This window comes from Lonchura striata, chromosome 3 (genome assembly GCF_050655825.1).
Source record: "Lonchura striata isolate lonStrDom1 chromosome 3, ASM5065582v1, whole genome shotgun sequence".
In the NCBI taxonomy this organism is placed as follows: domain Eukaryota; kingdom Metazoa; phylum Chordata; class Aves; order Passeriformes; family Estrildidae; genus Lonchura; species Lonchura striata.
This window is the reverse complement of record NC_140705.1, coordinates 36,674,588-36,695,228: the sequence shown is the minus strand read 5'-3', so window position 1 is coordinate 36,695,228 and position 20,641 is coordinate 36,674,588. Positions and strand designations below refer to the sequence as shown.

At 41.4% G+C, this 20,641-nt stretch overlaps 1 protein-coding gene across 17 annotated transcripts in view; it reads left to right on the top strand.

Moving 5' to 3' along the window:
* BACH2 (BACH transcriptional regulator 2) overlaps positions 1-20,641 on the top strand; it is a 186,324-nt gene that overhangs the window by 76,286 nt on the left and 89,397 nt on the right. For 11 of the 17 annotated variants that reach the window (XM_085576466.1, XM_085576462.1, XM_021545439.4 and 8 more), the window contains one exon: positions 7,944-8,052. The exons of 1 other annotated variant lie outside the window; for it this stretch is intronic. The gene's annotated coding sequence lies outside the window, so the exon portion shown is untranslated. The remainder of the gene's footprint in view (positions 1-7,943; positions 8,053-20,641) is intronic. 5 more of the 17 variants (XM_021545448.4, XM_085576467.1, XM_085576454.1 and 2 more) reach the window with 1 other exon arrangement.

Genomic DNA, 20,641 nt, shown 5'->3' with positions numbered 1-20,641 from the left:
CAGATCAAGCCACACCCCCAGCTCCCTTTGCCAGGAGGTGTGTGTTGTACACAGCAGCAGTGTGGGAACAAGCCGAAGGGAAACTTCATTGTGTTTGACAGTGCCTTGTTAGCTGAAGTACTGCCACGATTGGCATGACAGCAGTGAATCCCAAAATTGGTTGATTGCCGAGAGAGCCTGTGAAGACAGACATGAGGGATAAAAGGAATTAAATGCTTAATTCTTGAAGCATGACTATTTTTCCCTCTCCTGTTTTGTTTACTTTAAGGTGCCATATGTTCCACTTGAAGCTGTATAGAAATTTGCTAAAGAAACCTGCACATCAGGGTTGAGAGAGTTTTGACTAGGTGACGTGCTTCTTGAATATTGGACTTTTGAAATAATTAAATGTTTTGAGCTACCAGCATAAAGAGATTATTTGGCCAGTATTTGGTACACTAATAATAGCACCTATACAATTGTGTAGTTACTCTTGATTTTAAGGGACTAAAGCTTCAGCTTCTCATGGCAGAGAAGCTTAAGTTCTGTGTTCATGTATTCCCGATAACATTTTTCATTAGAATTCTGGTTGCAAATATCAAAGTTTCTTTGGTGTCTCCTTCTGTTAGTTCCTTGCTTCCCACATACTGTTCTATGTGAAAGTCTTTGTGAATTGCTTAGAGGAGTAAAATCCTTCATGGTAATGGAGATGCTAACATGCGTGACAGTTCTTATCCATCCAAAAATGGCAGCAGTTGACTTGTAGTTTTTCATATAAGCTGATTTTTCAGTCAGAAAAGTTTTCACTTAGAGAAGGTAGCTATTAATTACTTATCTATCCATGTTTCAATATGCCACCATCTCGTTAAATAGCTCCCTTGTCTATTTCTTTCTGAAACTATAAAGCACTCTTTTCTGCAGAACAAGCTCAATGACATCTTGACACTTCCGTAATGTTTTCAAATCCTGGTGGGTTTGAGTGAATTGCTGGATTTATTTGAACTTCAGATTCAGGGCTTGTAAATATGCACAGATGAAAGCTAAAAAGGTTGACAAGAATGCATTTGCAGTTGCAAGTGCTAGGTTTGGCATAGTTATATTTGGCAACATGAACCTAATCAAGTCCAGGAACTCGAGTGATCATAAATCTGTTGTGATACTGATAGTCGTCTTGTATTACGGTAGTCAGTACTACCTCCTCTATTATTAGATTGGACCCTGGGGAAATGCAAAGGAAAGTGTGAGTCTCACCCACGATGTTTTGGTACTAAGCAAGCCAAGCATTTGGAGAAGATCCTTATCTTTGCTTAGCAGATGGAGGGTGAGGTGAGCGTATGAGACCAAGTTGCTGAAGAGGTCTTGTCTTCCAAATGTTAGTCCAGAGCCTTAACGCGGAATGGCCCCGCTTCCACGGATTGGCTCACGCCTGTCCTATTTCCAAACAGCAGTGCTGCTACCCACAAGAGACCTGGGAAGAGGAGTCCACCTAAGCAATGAAGCTTTCAATGGATGGCATTGTTAAGGATGATTTCAAGAGCTGACTTCTAGTATTTCGGTGGTCCAGGTGTTCGAAAGATCTGTGAAACCCTTCACCGTGGATTTATTTTAATGAAAGAGTTTGGGTAGTGGTATTATGTGCATGTAGGTAGCCATTAAGCAAAGAGGGGAAGTAGGTGCCATATGTTTTGCTACTACTTCTGCCCCTTCACTTTCTGAGAAGAATGCTTTTTAGTTTAAGGGAACCTAGCATGCCAGCATCTCCTGGTGAGCACTCATTAGCTGGCTCTGTGCAGGGCATGATTGGATTGGTAGGTGTTTAGTTCATAAGTTTCACCTACTCATCTTGTTTCCTATTAATAACTTTATGTTTTAATCCTGTAAGTGTATTGTGCCATGCATCTGTCTATTTGGGGAGCTAATCCTGTAGTGGTAGGCATTTATTTCAGGAGCAGCCTAGACAAAGCACAGCCTATTTGAGTGCTGGCCTCCCTTATTGTGTGTAGTGGGTTAAATCGCCGGTATTAGTGTAGTGTAGGAGTTCAAAAAGGAAAGATGTTATTTGCAGCGTCAACTCATTAAAATACTCTGTACAGATTTTTCCAAAAGAATAAGCAGCCCAGGCACACTGGGCCTCATGCCAGGGTATGTAAGCCTTGCACAGCACCAGTTGAAGCTCCAAGTTGGATAAAAGGCAGCTTTTTCTGGGTTTGTTAAGTATTCCTTAAAAAAAAATATAAAAGGCTAGTGTACAGAAGTAGCAAATTAATTCAGTCCTATCAGAAAGTAGGTCAGTGACTGACCTCCTGATAGCATGAGGCAGCAGTTTCAAGCAGAAGTGACAGCTCAGCAGCGTGGACCCTCCATGTCTCCAGGAAACTTGTTTTGACAAATGTAAACACATTATATCCTGTATTCCTCTTGCCTTTTTTTTTTTTCTTTTTTTTTTTTCTTTTTTTTTTTTTCTACTGCATTAGAAACCACAAGCTGTCACTCTACATCCCCTTTCTTCACCCTTTCTGGTCCCCAAAGGGAAATGCCTTGTATCGTAGCTAATAATTTTTGCAGGGCTGTGTAATGAGTAAGACGTTCCAGCAGGGTTGGTGTTTTTTTATGACACACAAAGTTGAGCACTGTAAACCAGACTTGACTAAAATCCAAACCAAAGTCTTTCCAATGGTGAGGGAAGTCAGTGGGATGACAGGAACTGGATTAATTTAGGATCCTTCTGTCCTAGTTTTGTTTTTCTTTGTGCTGAATGAAATTTTTACATATACTCACGTGCCTCTTCAATGTTTACATTGCCAGTGCTGGTGTCCACATTGCTACAGACAGAACTTTGAACGTCTTCACTTCAGCCAAGCAACTTCTGAAACTGGAATGCTTTTGTAGTTTTGCGTGAAGCAGCAAAGTGTATATAAATGAGGTTGTGGCTCTTTAAATACCCCATAAAGAATAATTGCCTCAGAAGAAATGGGAATATGTTCATCTTTTCATTGATTTGTCACTATCAGCAGGTGTTGAAGGTAGAGTGTACACTACTAGTACACTATACTTTGACTTGTACCTTTCCTGCAGTGATTTCTCCTGTGGAAATCATTGTGGATCAAAAGGGCATGCAAGGTTTTCAGCTATCTCCTTCTCCTGACTTTTAACTAGGTTGCACAGACAAGATATTGCTCTGTGGAATATATAGAGGAGGATTTCAAACTGTATTAGCCAACATGGCTCAATTTAAGCCATTTTGCTAAAGATCTCATAAAACTTGACATGATATTCTTCATTATCTAGTTACCTTTCTGGCCTGAGGTGGCTCAAAAATATCAAGAGAATCTTATGGATATTTATACAGATGCTGTACAAATAATGATTTTTGCCATGTGATGCATGAGCCCTTTAGCTGTACACTGCCATTTAACTGAATTTTTAAGTTCATTTGGTTAGAAGGAGTACATTACAGTAAAAGTTGGATGTCATTGTCTCACCTAGAAGTAGAAGTTTGATTTGTGAGGATGGGAATATATTTGTTAAAAACAAAATGCTTCTGGCTTTAGTAGAGGTTTGATCTGAATAGATCCAAATCAAGCAGGAAGTCAGATGGATTTATATAACAAAACTGGCTATGAGAAGCTGGGGAAGAAGAAAGTCTTGTTTCAGTGAATTACGTGTTTCTGTGCTGTATGTAGATAATGTTGGCATTGATTGTTACATAGCATGCAATTGATGTCATGCCAAGAAAGTAGTGAAAAATGCACTAGTGTATACAGTTTAAAAAAAAAGGCAAAGGAGAGGAGTGCCCAAGTGTGTGGGGCACTGCCTCCTAAGAGATCTTTGCACAACACAGGTGCTGGCTTTCAAGTCATTACACTCTCCACAGGGCCACCAAGTTTCCTCTGGTTGAAAGGGCTGGAAGTGCAAGGTGTGCTCCAGGTGAAGGCAAAGATCTAATGCTTTTTCCTACTATTTCATGCTTACAGAGATACTGCTTCCCTTTTCTCCCTCCTGCACCTAGGATAGAGAGTCAGGAGGGAGACAGCATCTTTTGACTACAAAGATCACTGAGTCCAGCCTTTAATCCAGGACTGCCAAGTCCAGCCCAAAACCATGTCCCTAAGTGCCATATCTATACATCTTTTAAAGACCTCAAATATTCAAATACTGAAATCCTTTTAGTTCAAGGCAATTTGAGCATCTCTTAAGGTTTAAGAACTGGAAGCACTAAGTGGAGAGCTGGGAGGTTTCCTCCCACCTGCAAATGCTCATAGGAGGTCCTGCCAAGTTGGCCAGTTAAGCTGCTTTCCCATTGCTCATGGGTGGCAGAGCTCTGTGTACCAGAGGTGACATGGTGACCTTTGCAGTGAAGTGAAGACAGGCATAGAACAGAGACAGGAAGATTGCCCATGGTGTAGGCAGTCACTGGTGTCACTTGCCTTTGGGCTAGTGTCCTGTCTCACTTGTTGGAAAAGCAGTTCCCATGGAATAAGAATGCTGAAATCCTCACAATTCTTTTTAATTTATAGCCAGGGGAGTTTGTTTCACAGTCTGCATCCCATGCAAGCAATGACTACCAGTGCATATTTGGTATATATATTCAGTATATGAATTTACCCCTTCAGCTGTGTGCATGCATCATCAAGGAGCAGGACACCTTCATGTTTCCCTTTTGCTTCTGAAATGTCAGTGGTGGCTTCCTGGGGTGAATGTCATCTTTATGGCTTTCTTCTGATGCCCTGCACATAGCAGTTTTGAGGAAGTGTGGCTGCAGGATCAGCCAAGACTGTCTTCCCTGTGATGAAACTGGAGGGCAGAGCAAAAGGTGTGATGCAGAGAGGCCACAGGGGATCCTGAGTCTGCATTTCCCCAAAGCTGAACCTTCCTGCACTGGCCCTGTGTTGTGTAGAGCAAGCTCAAACTCATGCAAGGGACTTGGCAAGAATGGGTCTTCTGCTTGGAGGTTGTTACTTCACACTCACAAGTCCCCCAAACAAACAAGCAAAACCAAACAAAAAAAATGCTTCAGAAAAGCCCAGGTCCCACCTTTTCCCTCATAGTATTCTTAATTAGATTAGAGGCTTGAATGTCCTGGGCTTTTTCCATTCCTCAGTAAGAACCGAGAGGAGTTGTTTGTTCCCTTCTATACAGCAAAGTAAAAAGGCACAGGAGAAATCATATTTTGGCAGTTGAGATAACTTACGGATTTTAGTTGTTTTCTTCCAAGGTGCAGGAGAATTGTTTTTACCTCCTAGGTAACTTGTCAGCTGAAGCTTTTGACTTAATAGTTGAATTGTCTTTATTTCAACCCTGTTGACTCTTGGACTGAATCCAGTGAAATAATGCATTTAATGAGATGCACTAAAAATATAATTTTTTATTACTTGGAGGAGGAAGGTAGGAGTTACCACTTTAGTGCTTTTCTGAATGTACAATGATCTATGCTGATTAAGCATGGGTGATTTCATTTCAGTCAACAGTACAAGACAACATCCATCCTGACTATAACAATGTAAATGTCCTTTGCTTTCCTTAAATCTGTCTGAGGGTATGTCATCTACCAGAGTAACATCTCAGATGGTGAAGAAATCCTATACAGGTGTGTGAAATGGGAGCAAATGTAGAGTCTGTATAAAATTTAATCTCGCCTTAATGTTTTGCAGGAGCTCTTTTTGGTTGAAGTAACATGGAAATTTTGTAGAGAAATTAGGTGGGTCATTCTTGCACTGATGCAGGCATAGGGCAGGTTCTACAAAGGTAGAATGTTGCCCCTCCTCAGGACTTTTGAACCACTCAAAGCGTCTCTATTCTGTTCAAGTGTTAAGGGGGGAAAAAAGAGAAAATTAATTCCTTGTATTGCCCAGCTAATATCCTGAATGAATTTACACTGCATTCTTAGGTAGTCGGTGCTCCAAGATTCGGTGATCTTAGGGAAAGCTGCTGGAGCACTGGATGTCCTGGTGCACAATGTGAAGCAGGCTTTTAAGGGTTCCTCATGAAGCCCTGGATTTAGGTTAGTTTGGGGTTAATGTTTCAAGTTGGCATCACCACTGAAACACTGCTTACCTTAGCTGACTACAACTTTGTGTCCATTACTGATTCCAGAGTGTAAACTAGATAGATTATTTGTCCTGCCCTGAGGAAGAAGAGAAGGAGTTAAAGAGCTGCCTCTGGTGGGCACGAGTGCTGACTAACACTTACTATCTTGAGTACACTGAAATCAATGTGGACCTTGTCTGATGAATGCCACTGCTGGAGTTCTTTCTTTTCCATATAGAATCGAGAAGTAAATGCGTTCATTTAAGATAACATCGTGTGGCAGCTGAGAACAATTAAAACTCTTACTTGTAGCTATATTTTTTCCTCCCTTTCTACAGCAGGAGGGTGGTGTCTGCAGCTCTAAGGAGTTGATACAGGCTATTTGTCACTGCTGTGATCTTATCTAGAACAAGTGTCCTGCAAGGTTATTTATTTTACAGCCTTTTCTTCTGGTTTTGCACAACATAGATCTTGGGAGATGGGAAAGGATTTTTTTTCTTACTAGAGCCTTTTTGGCAATAAACACATGCCTAACTGTAAGAGAAAAAACTTTCACAACCAAGCTTGTTTTGTGAAGCCCAAACATTTGTGAAGCTTACAAACCCTCAAACTTTGCATAATGTGCCCATCCCTGGTCTCAAACATGAAGTGGCAGAAGAAGGAAGTGTTACTTTTTTTAACCAACAACTTATGACTGTGTCAACACATGACAATTTGTCAAAGCTTGCTGTAGCGGTACTGTAAATTAATTTTTAGCATCACTTGTGAGTGGTAAACACTTTGTGCAGTGTGAACAGCTCCTAGTACAGTGTGAGTTGTCAGCAGCTTGTGAGCTATCCTAAAAAAAAAAAAAAAGCAAAAAAAAAAGCACAGAGGGAAGGATACAAGCTCGTTTACTAGTACAAAATGGATCTGAGTCTGCAAAAATTCAACATGTGGTGGTATGTCAACTCAGCCTTGAAAACTTGTTTTTTCCATTAATAATAATCACCTGCAGGGCTGGGAAATCACAACTTTCCATTCTGTGCCCCAAGCAGTGCCTGATAGCAAGCAGCTTTCTCAGACTCATGACTTGATGAAGTAGAGCCCTCTGCTCTTGGGATTTGCTTTTGCTTATTTGCTTTGAAAGCAGAACATCATACAAATGCAAGTATGCTCTTTTGCTGAGAAGTCTCAAATCAACCATGTAAAAGACCTGGAAAAAAAATTAATATGGCAGCCCAAAGAGAAATGGTGCTGAGTACTCTCTCCTCCTCACCTGTCCCCTTGCTGTTTCTCCTTGCATATCTCAGCTGCTGTGGTGGAGCTGGCAGTGATGGCTCATACAATAGGAGTTGACATGATGGAAGAAAATTATTTGCCGCAAAAAGACAGGGAATATGTATTGTAGAAAACAACTTTTCAGATACAAATGTATTTTAACCTGTCACTTTAGCAGAACAAGCAGTAATAACCTCCCAACCTAACAATGACTGTTAAGTTGAATGTTAATTCGCTCAGTAGTTGAATTGCTAACATGTCTACAATTTACAAGTGAACACCCACTCAAGAGAGAGAAAATAGAAGTTGGTGCCTGGAATTCCTGGCCTTACTGAAATCACCTACATTTTTTTGGTACTAATTCATCTTGCATTTCCTGCGAATGTTTTAAGTAGAACTAGATGAGAAAAACAGCTGGGCGTGATTGTTTGCCACTTTGATGCACTCCCTGCAGGGTTTTTTTCTCAGGCACAATTGCTCTTGGCTTATACACCGTAGGGTGGCTTTGGCTGCACCTTGAGGCTTGTGAGCAGGCAGCACATGTGAAGCTTGGCACAAAAACTAGCTTTAGCAGGACCTGCTAAAGCTAATTTTAACCTGATCATAGTTTTAGAGAGAAAGATTACTTTATTTATGTATTTGCTCATATAGAATTTTGGTTATATTTCCTTCTCTAGATACAACTGTAAGTGCTGCCTATATGAAAGAGCTGAGCCACACCATCCAGTAAACTGTCTAGAGCAGCAGTTGGCTTGCTTGGAAATCACTTCCAGGACTGCATTGTAAGTAAGTGTTTTTACAAAAGCATCATCAAATGGTTTCTTCAGTGTTGGGGTGGTTTTGAGATGTTTTGGTTGTTTCTTGTAATTTCACAGTTTTATTCTAACATCTAGTAAGACACTAACAATGCATGTGGGAGCTTGAGCACCTCCATATCTGTGCACAGCGTAAACCTAAAACCCTTTCAAGGCTTTTTGCTCTCTTGCACTAGAACTCCCCAGCATAGTACCGAAACAATTCTGGGAACAGGCAGCTACATAGAAGCCTAGAAAGAAATATGGCCAAGTACATAGTGACCTATTTTGTCATTAACTCTATGACATACATGTTTTTTGAGTGTTCATTCCAGCCTATACTTGAGCATTTTGGCTGTGCTGGTGTAGCCCTGATAGAGCGAATGCTTTGTGGAAGTTTTCATAAATGGCTGTCTTCCTAACTCAATTTTAAATGATCCATGAATAGATGCTCTGTCTAATCCAAAAAGAGCAATGCTTTGTCCCTTTGGCCATGCAGGGGGTATTGCTAGGGAACCTCAGCAGGTGGTGAATGGAGGTGAATTTGGTCAGCTGCATCTTTTTTCTTATCACAGAAAGGATAGTTATAGAATATCCTGAGTTGAAAAGGATCCACAATGATTTTTTATTTGCATTGTATATGGCACTGAGAATGTGTTTGTATTTAGAATAAATAACATCATCCTAGAAAACTTTGAGATGCACACCAAAAACCCTTATTATGCTATTTATACTGTTCATTTTGAAAGCATAATCCATTCAGGTATGTTTGTGACCTAAAATTTTGTAATTTTTATTTCTTTTTATATTGCCTTCATTTTCCTGGTGCTGCAGGTTATGAGAAGTATGATAAGAGATGTATTTGTGACATAAGTGCATTTCTCTTGAAATGGCCTCTGGTAACATGCTTGCTTGAAAGAGCAGGGGCAGGAGAGTTGATGACTTAGAGTTCAAATCATTTAGTTAAGCATATTTATTATACAGACTGCTCACATTCCTCAGCACCTTGCAACATATTCCCCACAGGTGACATTTGCTATACATATACTGGGTATAAAATATATATTTTTTAAAATGTTAATCCTGTCGCCAAATCCTTCAAACACTGAGGTTGCGTCACTGTTTTGGCATAGATTTCATTTTTGGGAGTCTTTACTCTGTACAGTCAACTGACACACCTGGGTCACTCTGTAGCTGAGGTTGTGCTGGCCAGGAGTCTTTGGCTTGACTCTGCCTGCAGTTATCTGGCAGATACAGTAACTGCTGTTTTGTTCTAGTTCCGTGCCTGCTGGACCCGTGCAGCGTCCAGCAGGCACGGAATTCTGCATGGGTGAAGTTGAATGAGATGAAAAAAGGACTGGTTACTGTCAGTGATGGGACAATTCATCTATGTCAAATGTGCATTGGATAGGTGGGGGAATTGTTTGGAGGAAATTAGGGCTTTGAAAAGTCCAAAGTCAAACAGTTTCCCAATTATAGATTTAAAACAAGGCCTAATGTTTGTTTTCAGCAGCCTGTTAATGGTTCGTCTGCTTCTGGAACTTAAATCCTGACCTAAACCACTATTGGTTTCCTGGAACCATAAAATAATTAAGAATTATACAAGCAGAGTTGTTTAGGTTGAAAAGTACCTTCAAGATCATCAAGTCCAACTGCTAACCCTACACTGGCAAGTCTACCACTAAGCTATATCCCTAAGTGCACATCTACGTGGCTTTTAAATGTGGGTTGGGTCCCCACACCTCCAGGAGTGGGGACCCAACCACTTCCCTGGACAGCCTGTTCAATGCTTGACAAGTCCTTTCTGAGAAGAATTTTTTCCTAATGCCCAATATAAATATCTCCTGGAGCAACTTGAGGTCTCTTCCTTTGGTCTTGTCCCTTGGGAGAAGAGACCAACCCCCACCAGGCTACAGCCTCCTTTCAGGCAGTTGTAGAAAGCAGTAAGGTCCTCCCTGAGCTTTCTTTTCTCTAGGCTAAGCAAACCCAGCTCCATCAGCTGCTCCTCATCAGACTTGTGCTCCAGACCTCTCACCAGTTTCATTGCCCTTCTCTGGACACACTCCAGCACCTCAATGTCCTTCTTGTGGTGAGAGGCCCAAATCTGAACACAGGATTTGAGTTGTGGCTTCACCAGTGCAGAGTACAGATGGATGATTGCTGCATTAGTCCTGTTGGCTGCACTTTCAGCACAAGAAGCAAGATCCTGGCTCCTGGGGAGGTGATGAGCACTTCTGGTCCTTTCCCGCAGGCTCTGCTGCACTTGTTCCCAGGAAGCCCCGCTGTCACTTGGGTCCAGGATGATGCCACCGTAGAGGTGCCCATAAAGCCCTGAGGCTGTTTCAAGGGGAACAGTTTCTCCATCAGTGTTAGTAATGGATTTTCATCCAGTTTATGTCATGAGGTTTGCATTGCTCTGGCACTGGGAGCTAGAGCTGTGCATTCATTTAATTTACCCCAGGGTAGTTGCTGCTGATTTGGTTCAAATATGGTGTTGCAGCCTGCATGCTGAGGCAATCTCAGTTACACCAGTTCCTTGAAGGATTGACTATTCCAGTGTTGTTTTCTGCCTCATGTCCTTCCAGTTTAACTGTATTAGTCTGTTTAATGGTGCCAGAAGGCCACATATTTGCTCTCTGTGAAGCCTCAAACAGTAGATGCATGCTTTTAAATAGTTAAATAAACGTTAATTATGATTCACAAATAGTTTTTCCCCAACTATTAAGTAATATCAAACACTGAATTTTTCAGTCAGTAATTGTTTTTCCAGCTGCTGAGTGGGACCAAGTATTCAATATTTTTACAGAGTTATTTTTGCAGCTGCTTGGCTGCTTTAAGCATAGAAGTCCTATGTTCTTTTGTAGGGCTTGATAGCCTTGGATGCACAGTGGGCACAAAAAGCCTGTGGTGGGAGTGGAATGATTACAGTCTTCTGATGCACCTTGGTTAGCTGTGGATTTGGGCTGCATCCAGATAAGCTGAAAATAGCATATTGGGCACTTTCAAAAGTTTGTGGTTTTGCAACATTTTCTCACAAAAATGTGAAGTCTTTTTCTTTCTCACCGTGTGAGTTATTACACATGTGGAAATTAGTTATTTTTTCCTTTTCAAGATCTTGAGACAGTCTTTGGGGGATTCAGCCAGTGTGAATTATTTCATGAAATAGTGGTTTGACTAGTTGCACCTCCTTGAAAATAGTGTAATACCAAAGGTTTTTGTCTTAGAAGGGCATATTATGTGCTTTACATAGAAAAATCTTAAAAAATGTTAAAATATCAATTAAGGCACAAGTCATGATGATAGTGAGAGTCATTGTCTTCACCCACCGTGACGACTACCCTGGCAATGAGCACATGGCTCACATTTTTCCAGTGATTCATTAGATAAGCCAGTAAACATCCTAGGCAGTCTGATGCTGTGGCTTACTGGTAGCTGTTCTTCAGATGATTGTTCATGTCGACATGATACATAGCAGTGTCAGAACACTCACTTTGGAACTTACCTTTTTTGTGCATTTCTTTTCTCTGGTTTTCCCACCAGATCTGCTCTGCTGCCTCACAGCACTGCTGTTCACATAAGCAGTTGCTGTAACTCTTTGAAGCTACAAAGAAGAATCTCCTTCTGAATATCACTGGTGGGTTTTGATGAAGCCACAGTCATGAGCACAAGGTGCACAAAGGACACAACACTGAGTGCTAGGGAGAGGATGCCTAGCACTGAGCACTAGGGAGAGGATCATGTTGGTAGGGGAGGAGACCAAACTGTGAAGGGTAAATTCTGTTTGATGTTCAGTAATGTTGGTTTTTTCAAGAAGCAGGATCAAAAGCCTTCACAAAGCAGAAGTGTGAGTGTAATGAAACGTAGTGACTAGACAAAATTTTAAAAAAAAAGAAGTTCATTGTAAAACCCACCAAACTTTAATTTCAAAGCCCCAGAAGAAGAGGTGATCTGTCAGCCACCCAGCTTGGACTGGGCACCCAACTGGAACTCATGGTCTGGGTTCAGTTCCCTGCCTCAGTCACAGGTTTCCTGTGTGTTTGCAGGCAACCTCCTTCACCTGCTTCCTCATTTGTGCAGTGATCATCTTCCTCATGTTCATTGTGAGGACAAAGCCTACTGATATTGCTGAAAGATGTGGATGTTGCGATGGCAAGAGCCACCCTGGAGACCAGAGCAAAAGGGGTGCGCTTCCTCACAGGATAGTCACCCATGCTGCTTGCATTTCTGTGTTAAAGAGTAAAGGAAATTATTTCCAATCTCCAAAGAGTTGATTTTTTTCTTTCCAAGTCTTTTAGGCCTATTTTTTTTTGTGGAGTTTGGCTGCCCTGGTGCAGCAGCAGGCATTTGGAATATTCCCTGTCTCTCACCTTGCTCATCTCAGTCTGTCTGCTTATGGCTTTGAATCACTCCTGTCTGCTCAATATGCATGCCCAGCACAACCCAGTGGGATCAGAAACACCACTTCTGCCATCCCCCAACTTATGTGGAGATCTCCTTACATGTAAATATGGTTGTTTTTAAGAAAGAAACCAAGGACTGCTTGAGGCTGGTTGGAGGGATACCAGAAATGAGCCTAGCAGCTGAGGAAGGTGGTGAGAGCCAGTGGAATGTCACACTCATGGACTCCTGCCAGGGTGTGCACTGGCACAATGTGGCTGCTGAGGATGCCCACATAGCTCACCACCACCACCACTGGCCTTCAGCCCCTCTGCTCCTCCACTCAGTCACTGATAAGCAAAAATAATTCATTTAAGGGGTTTTTATATACTCTCACTCTTTACGGATGCAAATTCTGAGTAAGGAATCAGAAATGACAAGTCACACAGATGTGCCCTTTTATCTGCTTTGTGTTGGTAGTTAAACTTTTAAGTGTGAGGACTTCTCAGAACATGAAAACCAGTGTCTTGTTCCTTCCAAGGCTGGTCAGCTCAGAGTCCCTTGCCATGAGAAAACATGTATGGTTTAAGATGCAGTGCTGTCAACACTACATGTCCTCTTTCTGCCTACAGTGCGTGTCCTTTTTCCCATCTGGTGAAACTGGAAATTCAGTCTGCTTGCCGCTCTAAAGGACTAGTGCCTGAAAACACAGCGACTGCTTAGTTGTCCATTGTGGTTTCAATCCCTCACCCAAGCTACAAATAATGAGTTATTGAGCTAATTTAGTTTTATACAGAAGTGATCTTCATCTTGCAAATCAGGACGACTATTTAACGCAGTGTAATTGACTTCAGCTGTAAGATTCAATGCACTTATCTAGGATTACAGTTCAATAAAATCTAATTGTGCTGAGAGCAACAAGAATTACAGAAACACCTGGGGATTGTTTTGTGCCTTTCCTGTGAACAAGGTGTGCTTGAATGTCTACTGATCCTTATGGTTTAGGTTATACTGCTGCTTGACCTGCCCATTGGTGGGAACAGCTAAGGTGACACCAGTTGGTGTGGGGAAGTGAAGCTAAGCAGGTGAAATGATGGGTGGCCTTCTTCCGTGAGCTCTCTGTGTGCCTGCCCAGAGTCAGGCTGGGGGAGTGGGAAGTAAGCAATGTCTGGTTTCATTATGATGGTGATGATAATAGGATCCATGAGGTACGTGAGATTAAAAGCCCTGTAACATTGCAGGCAAAGTCATCCACATCTGCAGTGTAGAAATAAATACAGGAAAACAAGTATTTATTCTGTATTTCCTCTCACTATTTACCAAGGATGCTTTGTAAAGCCAATTGCTACATGGAAACATTCACTGGCCATCATGCATTGACTTTATCACTGTGTGATGCAATTGTAGAGAGCCTTTTTGCCCAATTATTAATGAGCTTTTCATCAGCCCCTCTTGATAAATGGGAAAGCATTAGATGTAATTTTTCACTTGCAGAGCTTCAGGTAAAAGTACAGAATTTTTAGTGGGATGAGGACACTGGCACAGGTAGTGAGTAGTTTGGGATGATGGCGGAGCAGATGGTGTGGCAAATGTCCTTGTGACACATGAGATGCAAACTTTGTTATTCTCTTGTAGAGAGATATCCCAAACATCAATCCGGTTCAAACATAAGGTTGTATAATTAGGAGTGCTTACCTAACACCATGATTATTGTCTTCATTATTTCTCCAAGTTATTAACTATCCTGTTGCAAGCAGGAAAGGAAAAATGTGCTTTCAGACTAAAGTAACAGATTTGGCTGATTCCAGTACTCTGACTTCATGAGCAATAAAGGATATAATATTGCTTGCTACAGCACATGCTGTACTAATCATTCTCTGTGCAACTGCCTACTTTTTACATCATTTTAAGCAGATGCTATGAAGAGTAATAAAACAAGATAATGGCAGAATGGGTGGGTTTCATCATACAAGTTAAAAACAAAACAAAAAAGACCTCCATCTCCAAAAGCTATGACAACTGTAGAAAGAGGCTCTTTTTGCCTGACAAAGTTAACGTGTAGTTACTGAGTGCAGAGAACATCTTTCTTACAGGAACAAGCAGTGAGAATGGCTCATGCAGGATGTCCCTGAAGCTGCTGCAGTCACATTTTAAGAGCAGAGAAGAGAGATCGGAAAGAAAATAATTTTCTTTTTTTGTTACGGAGTTGACTTTGCATGTGGTGTAATGATTGCTGGTTTTTACTAGTACTTTGGGTGACTGTTAACTGGGATGTCAAAAATACTGATGTTAAACTTCTGTTTTCAGGTGGTATGAAACTGAGAAGTTCATATCATGCCTAAGGTTTCAGTTGAGTTGAGCTCTTTGCTCTTTTGGTTAACTTTATGAGGTGATAAACCCTATTTCACTTTGTTTCCCACGCCTTTATTTTTTAATTGGGACATTCAAGAGTTGGTGCAAAATTAAATTAAGAGCAAATACAGGGGCACTTCAAAATGTGTCCACTCTGCATGCATCAAAGTATTAATGTAAGCTTGGGCACGACCTGCTGGTATGCAGCAGCAGACAGCAAATGGTTTGTTAGTATTGGCAATGCTCTCGCAAAGCCAAATACAATTCTTACGCTTGCTGGCTTGACAGTCCAAAGTGCTTTTCATTCCTATCCAGTTTTTTTCTGCTTCCTCTGTCTTCATATTATGACCTTTGAAACTTAGAATAGTAAAATGAAACTTCAAAGAGTTTATGTAAGTTACAGTTGAAAACGTGTTATCTTAGGTCAGGCAGATGAAACCAGTGCTAAGTCCAGTCTCTTCTCAAATCTGGCCAAAACCGTGTTTCACCTGCAGGTGGGGAGTACTGCAGTCCTTTCCTCTCTAAAATACCTGAAGTTGATAAAGGTGTTGTTCAGAAAAATACAAGATTCTTCAAGGTGTTGCAAGGTTGATGATAATCCTTGGATTCTGTGCTGAGCAGAGCTAAATCTATATGCTTCTGGACAACATTATTTCTCAAACGCAGTTGAGATTTCATTTTGTTTAGTATTGTCTTAGGTTTGTTTCCTAAGTGTAGCCATGCAGTAATTTCTTACTTCAAAGAAATTACTTGCCTGAAGATTTTTTTTTAAAGCAAGACTTTAATTTAAATCCAGTTCCATTCAAAAGAGTACGATTTTTGCAGATATGTCTGATATTAGTTTCATGTTCAACTATCTACCACAGTTAGGGAAATAAAATCTAACATCATCTTCAACCATTCGATAATTTTATTTTCCCTTTTTATGCCATTTGTTTTATCATTTCTTCTCCTTCACAGGTTTGGATTTTATCTGTCTTCATGTTTTAAAATCTGGTGTTGTATTACTCTCAGTACCCAGTGTTTAGATGGGTCCTCCTCCATCTTCTCCAAAGCATACCAAAGTTCTCCTCCTATCTCATACCTTGTATTTAAGAATTAGAGGCATGATGTGTAATGTAATCTGTGAGTTACTGATCTATGCTGAGAGTTGTGCTTCTAGCAGTGCTGGTGATATACTCAAGCTACTGGTAGGTGCTCAGTGTGCAGCACTGGGCTGGAGTTACTGCCAGATGAAATACAAAAATTCAGCATCATATCAGCAACATAGTTCCAGTGGAGTAGTTTGGGTGTAAGGGTTAAAGCTAATATAGACATGGCTATTAATTTCTCACACCTCCAAGGTCATTAAGACCATATATACACTATTATTAAAACTATTGAATGTTTCCAGTACTGTCCCCTTAATCTATAAATTACTGGTCCATTTAACAGAGTTCTGCTACAGCCCCAGCTAAAACACCTGGCTGGTACGTATTGATCCTGGTCCTCCTGCCAAAGTCATCTCCTCTTCATTTACTTACTAATGGAGTAGCCTGCTCTTTCTGTTATAGTCTCACATTGTTTCTCTAATTGGCTTCTTATTGCTTTTGTCATAATGCTTTTGCTATTCCCTTGCAGATTCCCTGGCAGAGAATTCACAGAATGGCAGTCTAACAACACCCTTATCCTGGTAGTAGCAGCCACCCTGTTTTGTGTCACCTTGTCTTCAGAAAACACCGCTAGAGGCAGTTGCAGCCCCAGTTGATCTTTCCTTGTGTAGAAGATGTGAAAATACTTAATGAATCATTTTGGGGAGGTGTGACCTGCGGGATGCAGACGTGTGGGAGTGTTTATTTGTTGCAAGCATTAGAAGGGGAATCACTCCGTTTGCTGAGTACCCATGTCAAAAGGTGGGAAATCAACATGCTCTGAAATTTCACTATACCTTGATTCTACTCCTGTCTCTTCCTGGAAGGTAGTTAATTTTGGAAATGTGCACAAAGTGGAGAAAAGCAGCATGTAAATTCTCAGGATTTCCTTTGGGGGAAGAGATCCCGCAGGGGAAGGAGGGAACTCTTTTAATAATCTTTGCAGCATTTAATCCCAAGAAAGTGAAATAAAATCAGCACTTCCACTGAGAGTTGGCAGCGTATGTTTTCTGTAACAAGACCAGTTCTTTGTAGTACAGTCTGATTAAGACTGTATCAAGTTGATTGAGGAGAGCAAAATCTGGTTTTGACAGATGTTTCCCATGATCTGAAGAATACAAACACTCCTGCAAGATGACAGACGGCTTGTTTACATAAGAAATTTTTTTTTTTTTAATTAAAAAAAAAAAAAAAACCAAGAAAAACACACAAACACAAAGCAACATTTGGATCAGTCATTCTGATCAAGGCAGTGTCAATTATTAGGCTGTAAAGGGAACTGATGACTCAACTTAGGCACAGCGCTGCGGCGATCTCCGATTTTCGGTTTCGTAACAGATTCTTTTCAGGAATGCTTTTCATTCATACCTGATGTTTAACTGTGTCTCTGGGAGTGTGTATTGCTTTGTGATGGGCATGTGAGAGACTGGTGTCAGCATGCTCCAAGTGGTTGGGAAGAATTTGGGAGGCATTCCTGTACCTTGGTGGGATGCCCAGTGGGAGAAGGGTCCTCTGATACATCACATTGTGCACTCGTACCTGCACATCGCCAATGTTGTTACCATGGTAAATTTTATAGATAAGTTCACATCAGTAAAATTGAAAAGCACTTTGATTCAGAAAGTGAAATGTTTTGATGAGATCCCATGCTTAGTAATTCCAGCGAGTGTGCTTGTTAAAGCGGGTGAGTCAGAAATGGAAATGCAAAGCATTTCTCTGAACGGTGGCCGGAAATTAGCTGTGAAAACTGAAACACAGCCCCAGCCACAGTTTTATCTATTTACCTAACAATTTTAGATCTGTGAAAATCCCTTTGTCTTTGGGATACATTTTGATTCTTCTCTTGTAGTGCTGGTGCGATCCTTAAGCTGGATAATCAGCCAGGACTGTGAGGACTATCTTGGTGTGTCTGACTTTTTTGGTTTAAAAAATTGAGCGTCGTGTTAGCGGCTTCATTGCCTCTGGTGCTGCCATATTCTGTCATGCCTTGCAGTGCAATTTGGTGGAAATATAAGTCAGGATGGGATGTTGTAGTATTTGAGTTGGTAATAAACAGCTGAGTGACTCCGTTCAATTCCCCTGGTTTTCTTCCTCAGTGCGTAAATTATGTGTGTAGATGTATGTATTTATGTATGAATATATATAGTACATGGGGCTGTTCTGGTGCAAAAAACTCAGTTTGGGGCTGGCTGCTACCCAGCTTAGCATGAAGAGGCTTCAGTGGTCACAAGCCCCTCTGTTTGTCAGGATATAGCCCTCCATCTGTGGGGAGAGGGCAGAAGGGGTCATGAGTGTTTTCATGTTAGTAATGGTTGTCTTGCTGCAAAAAATCTTAAAAATCAACATTTTGAGTGATAGATAGCGACATTTTTTTCCTCATCCTGTACCTTTCTTCTCTGCTGACATCTTGGAACCTCTTGGTTATCCTTGCTGGAAGGTTTGGACTTGTTGCTCAACCTCAGCGTAGGGACTGACTGCTTTTCTGGCAGCTGTAGTGGGGTCTGAGTCCCATCAATGTAAATCATGGTGGAGGAGGACAAAGTAATAGATGTGTTTAAAGGACCTGCAATTCCCATGGCAAGGCTGGAAAAGTAGAGCTCATTTCAAAGAGAAGGCGGTTTGGTGATTTTTCTTAATTACTGTTTACCTAAATAAATAAATAATGCATATTCATGGCTTTAACTAGAGAAAGTTGCGTTGAAATGTTTACCTCTCCGGAGGATAGTTATTAAGGGTGGGGTGTGGGGTGCAGCAATTAATAATAAAACATTTAGATGAGATTACAGAATGTTCTGATTGGAATAGTAAACATTACTCTAGAAATAAAAGCAAATAAACAAAGCTGTCTTGAATTTAAAAAAAAAATGCTATGCTATCTGAAGAATCATGCTGAACAGAAGCAGTTTGGGTGAAGGGGCCATACCCTTGGAGCTCTTCCATAACACAGGGAGGCTTCTTCAGTCTAAAAAGCATCCCTGTGGAAGAAAGCCCCTCATTTCCAGTCTGGAAAAAAGATGGTACAAATATTGCCCTCCACACAGGTTGGTGTGGCAGATGTAACACCTGGCAGCACCACTTTGAGGCTGGGGTCCATTGATTCTTTAACTGTACAACAGAGAGTATTTCACCTGCTTATATCAGTAGTAAATAAAACCTTCATTGGCACTGTGAACCTCCTCCCTCCTCATTTTGCCATTCCTTTGAAAAAAAATTCTTTGCTCAGCTGAGAGTTTGAAATTTGGACTCATCCTTTCATATCTTTTGGCTGTCGTTCCTTATCTGGTTAATCAGATCAAAGAGAGCCAGTGATGTGTTCAAAGATTCTTGTGACAGCTGTGTACCATTAGGCTGAATGATTTAAAAACCCCCATAATTGTAGTTTATCACAGTAAATACAGATTGGTCTTTCAGTTTAACGTACAGTTGCAGGCAAACTGAGCCTTTGACAAAAGACCTGCTGCTTTAACTCTATGCAGAAAAAGCTGGTTTGCCCCGAGCCCCACGTGCCTCCAGCTGTTTTGGGTCAGCAGAAGAGTGTGGTCAAGCAATGGGTGTATCTGTCCTATTGCACTAGGCTGGGGATTAAAAAGAAAACAGGATGGGCAGAAGGTAGGCAGGGAGCACCAAGGTAGCCTGGGGGGACCATTAGCCTCAAAGTTCCTTGTGCAGCTGGAGTGGGCTCTCTTTTATCATCGAGCTGTCCCTTTGCAAGCTGCTGTCCTTTCTGGGTTGTTCCCTAACTTGGGCATCTTTTGGGGATGAAGACTTCCAGACCCCCTCATCTAGACCAAATTGGTCCCCTCTAAATTAGCTTCACAAGTGCTAGGATGCTCACTGGCACCTAGCACACCCGGCGTGCTTCTGGCATGTCTCCTGGACTCCCTATCATCTAGAAACCGAAAAGCAGCTTCTCTAGGACTGGCAGTGTGGTCTCACTGCTAGCTGTGGTGGAGCCTTTTCGTGTCAATCACTAGTGTGAGTCCCTGGCTGTTCTCTGAAACAGCAAGACGTCGAGGAACAAGCCATGCTGAGTGGCTGTCTTGTTCCCAGCACAGGTGAAGAGAATGTGCCATTGACTTTGGTGCTTTGCAGCTGTTTTTTTCTGGCTGATAAATTTCCCTCAACCACATTTTGCTTCTCACTTCAATGGATAAACCCTTTCCATGACCCATCTGCCTGCTCTTCAGGATCTGTGAGTAGTGTCTGTATCCCAGAAGACAAGGATGTTAAATAGTGGCACAAAGTGTCCTGTTGGTCCATCTCTCCCGTATCAGAGGGGGGCGGTTTTATAAACATGGTGCATTTCCCCATTGGAAAAAGCATTATGGGCTACAAACAAGATTTCTCAGGAGCAGAAATACCCATTTCCATCTTCACCTTTCTTTCCTAAGGGTTTCTGGGAGTTCCAGCTGCCTGCCTTCCAGCAAAGCCAGCAGCAGCAAGGCTGCCAAGGCCTCGTGCGGGGTTTTGCAGGTTGAGAACATGTTGCATACACAAAGTGCACAGCACAGTAAACCTGATATCAGCTCGCAACTAATTATCTCTGTATAAAAATTCCCCTGTTCACTGTTTTGCCGTTAGAGGCTCGCTGGTAAGATTTATGACTCTGGCTAAAATGAAGTACCATTTCCTTTTTCTCAGCATTACTGTGCATGGCCTCTCTGGCTTTTCTTGTTAAAAAGACCTGAGTTCACCCAAGAGAGAACATATTTTTGAACCTCT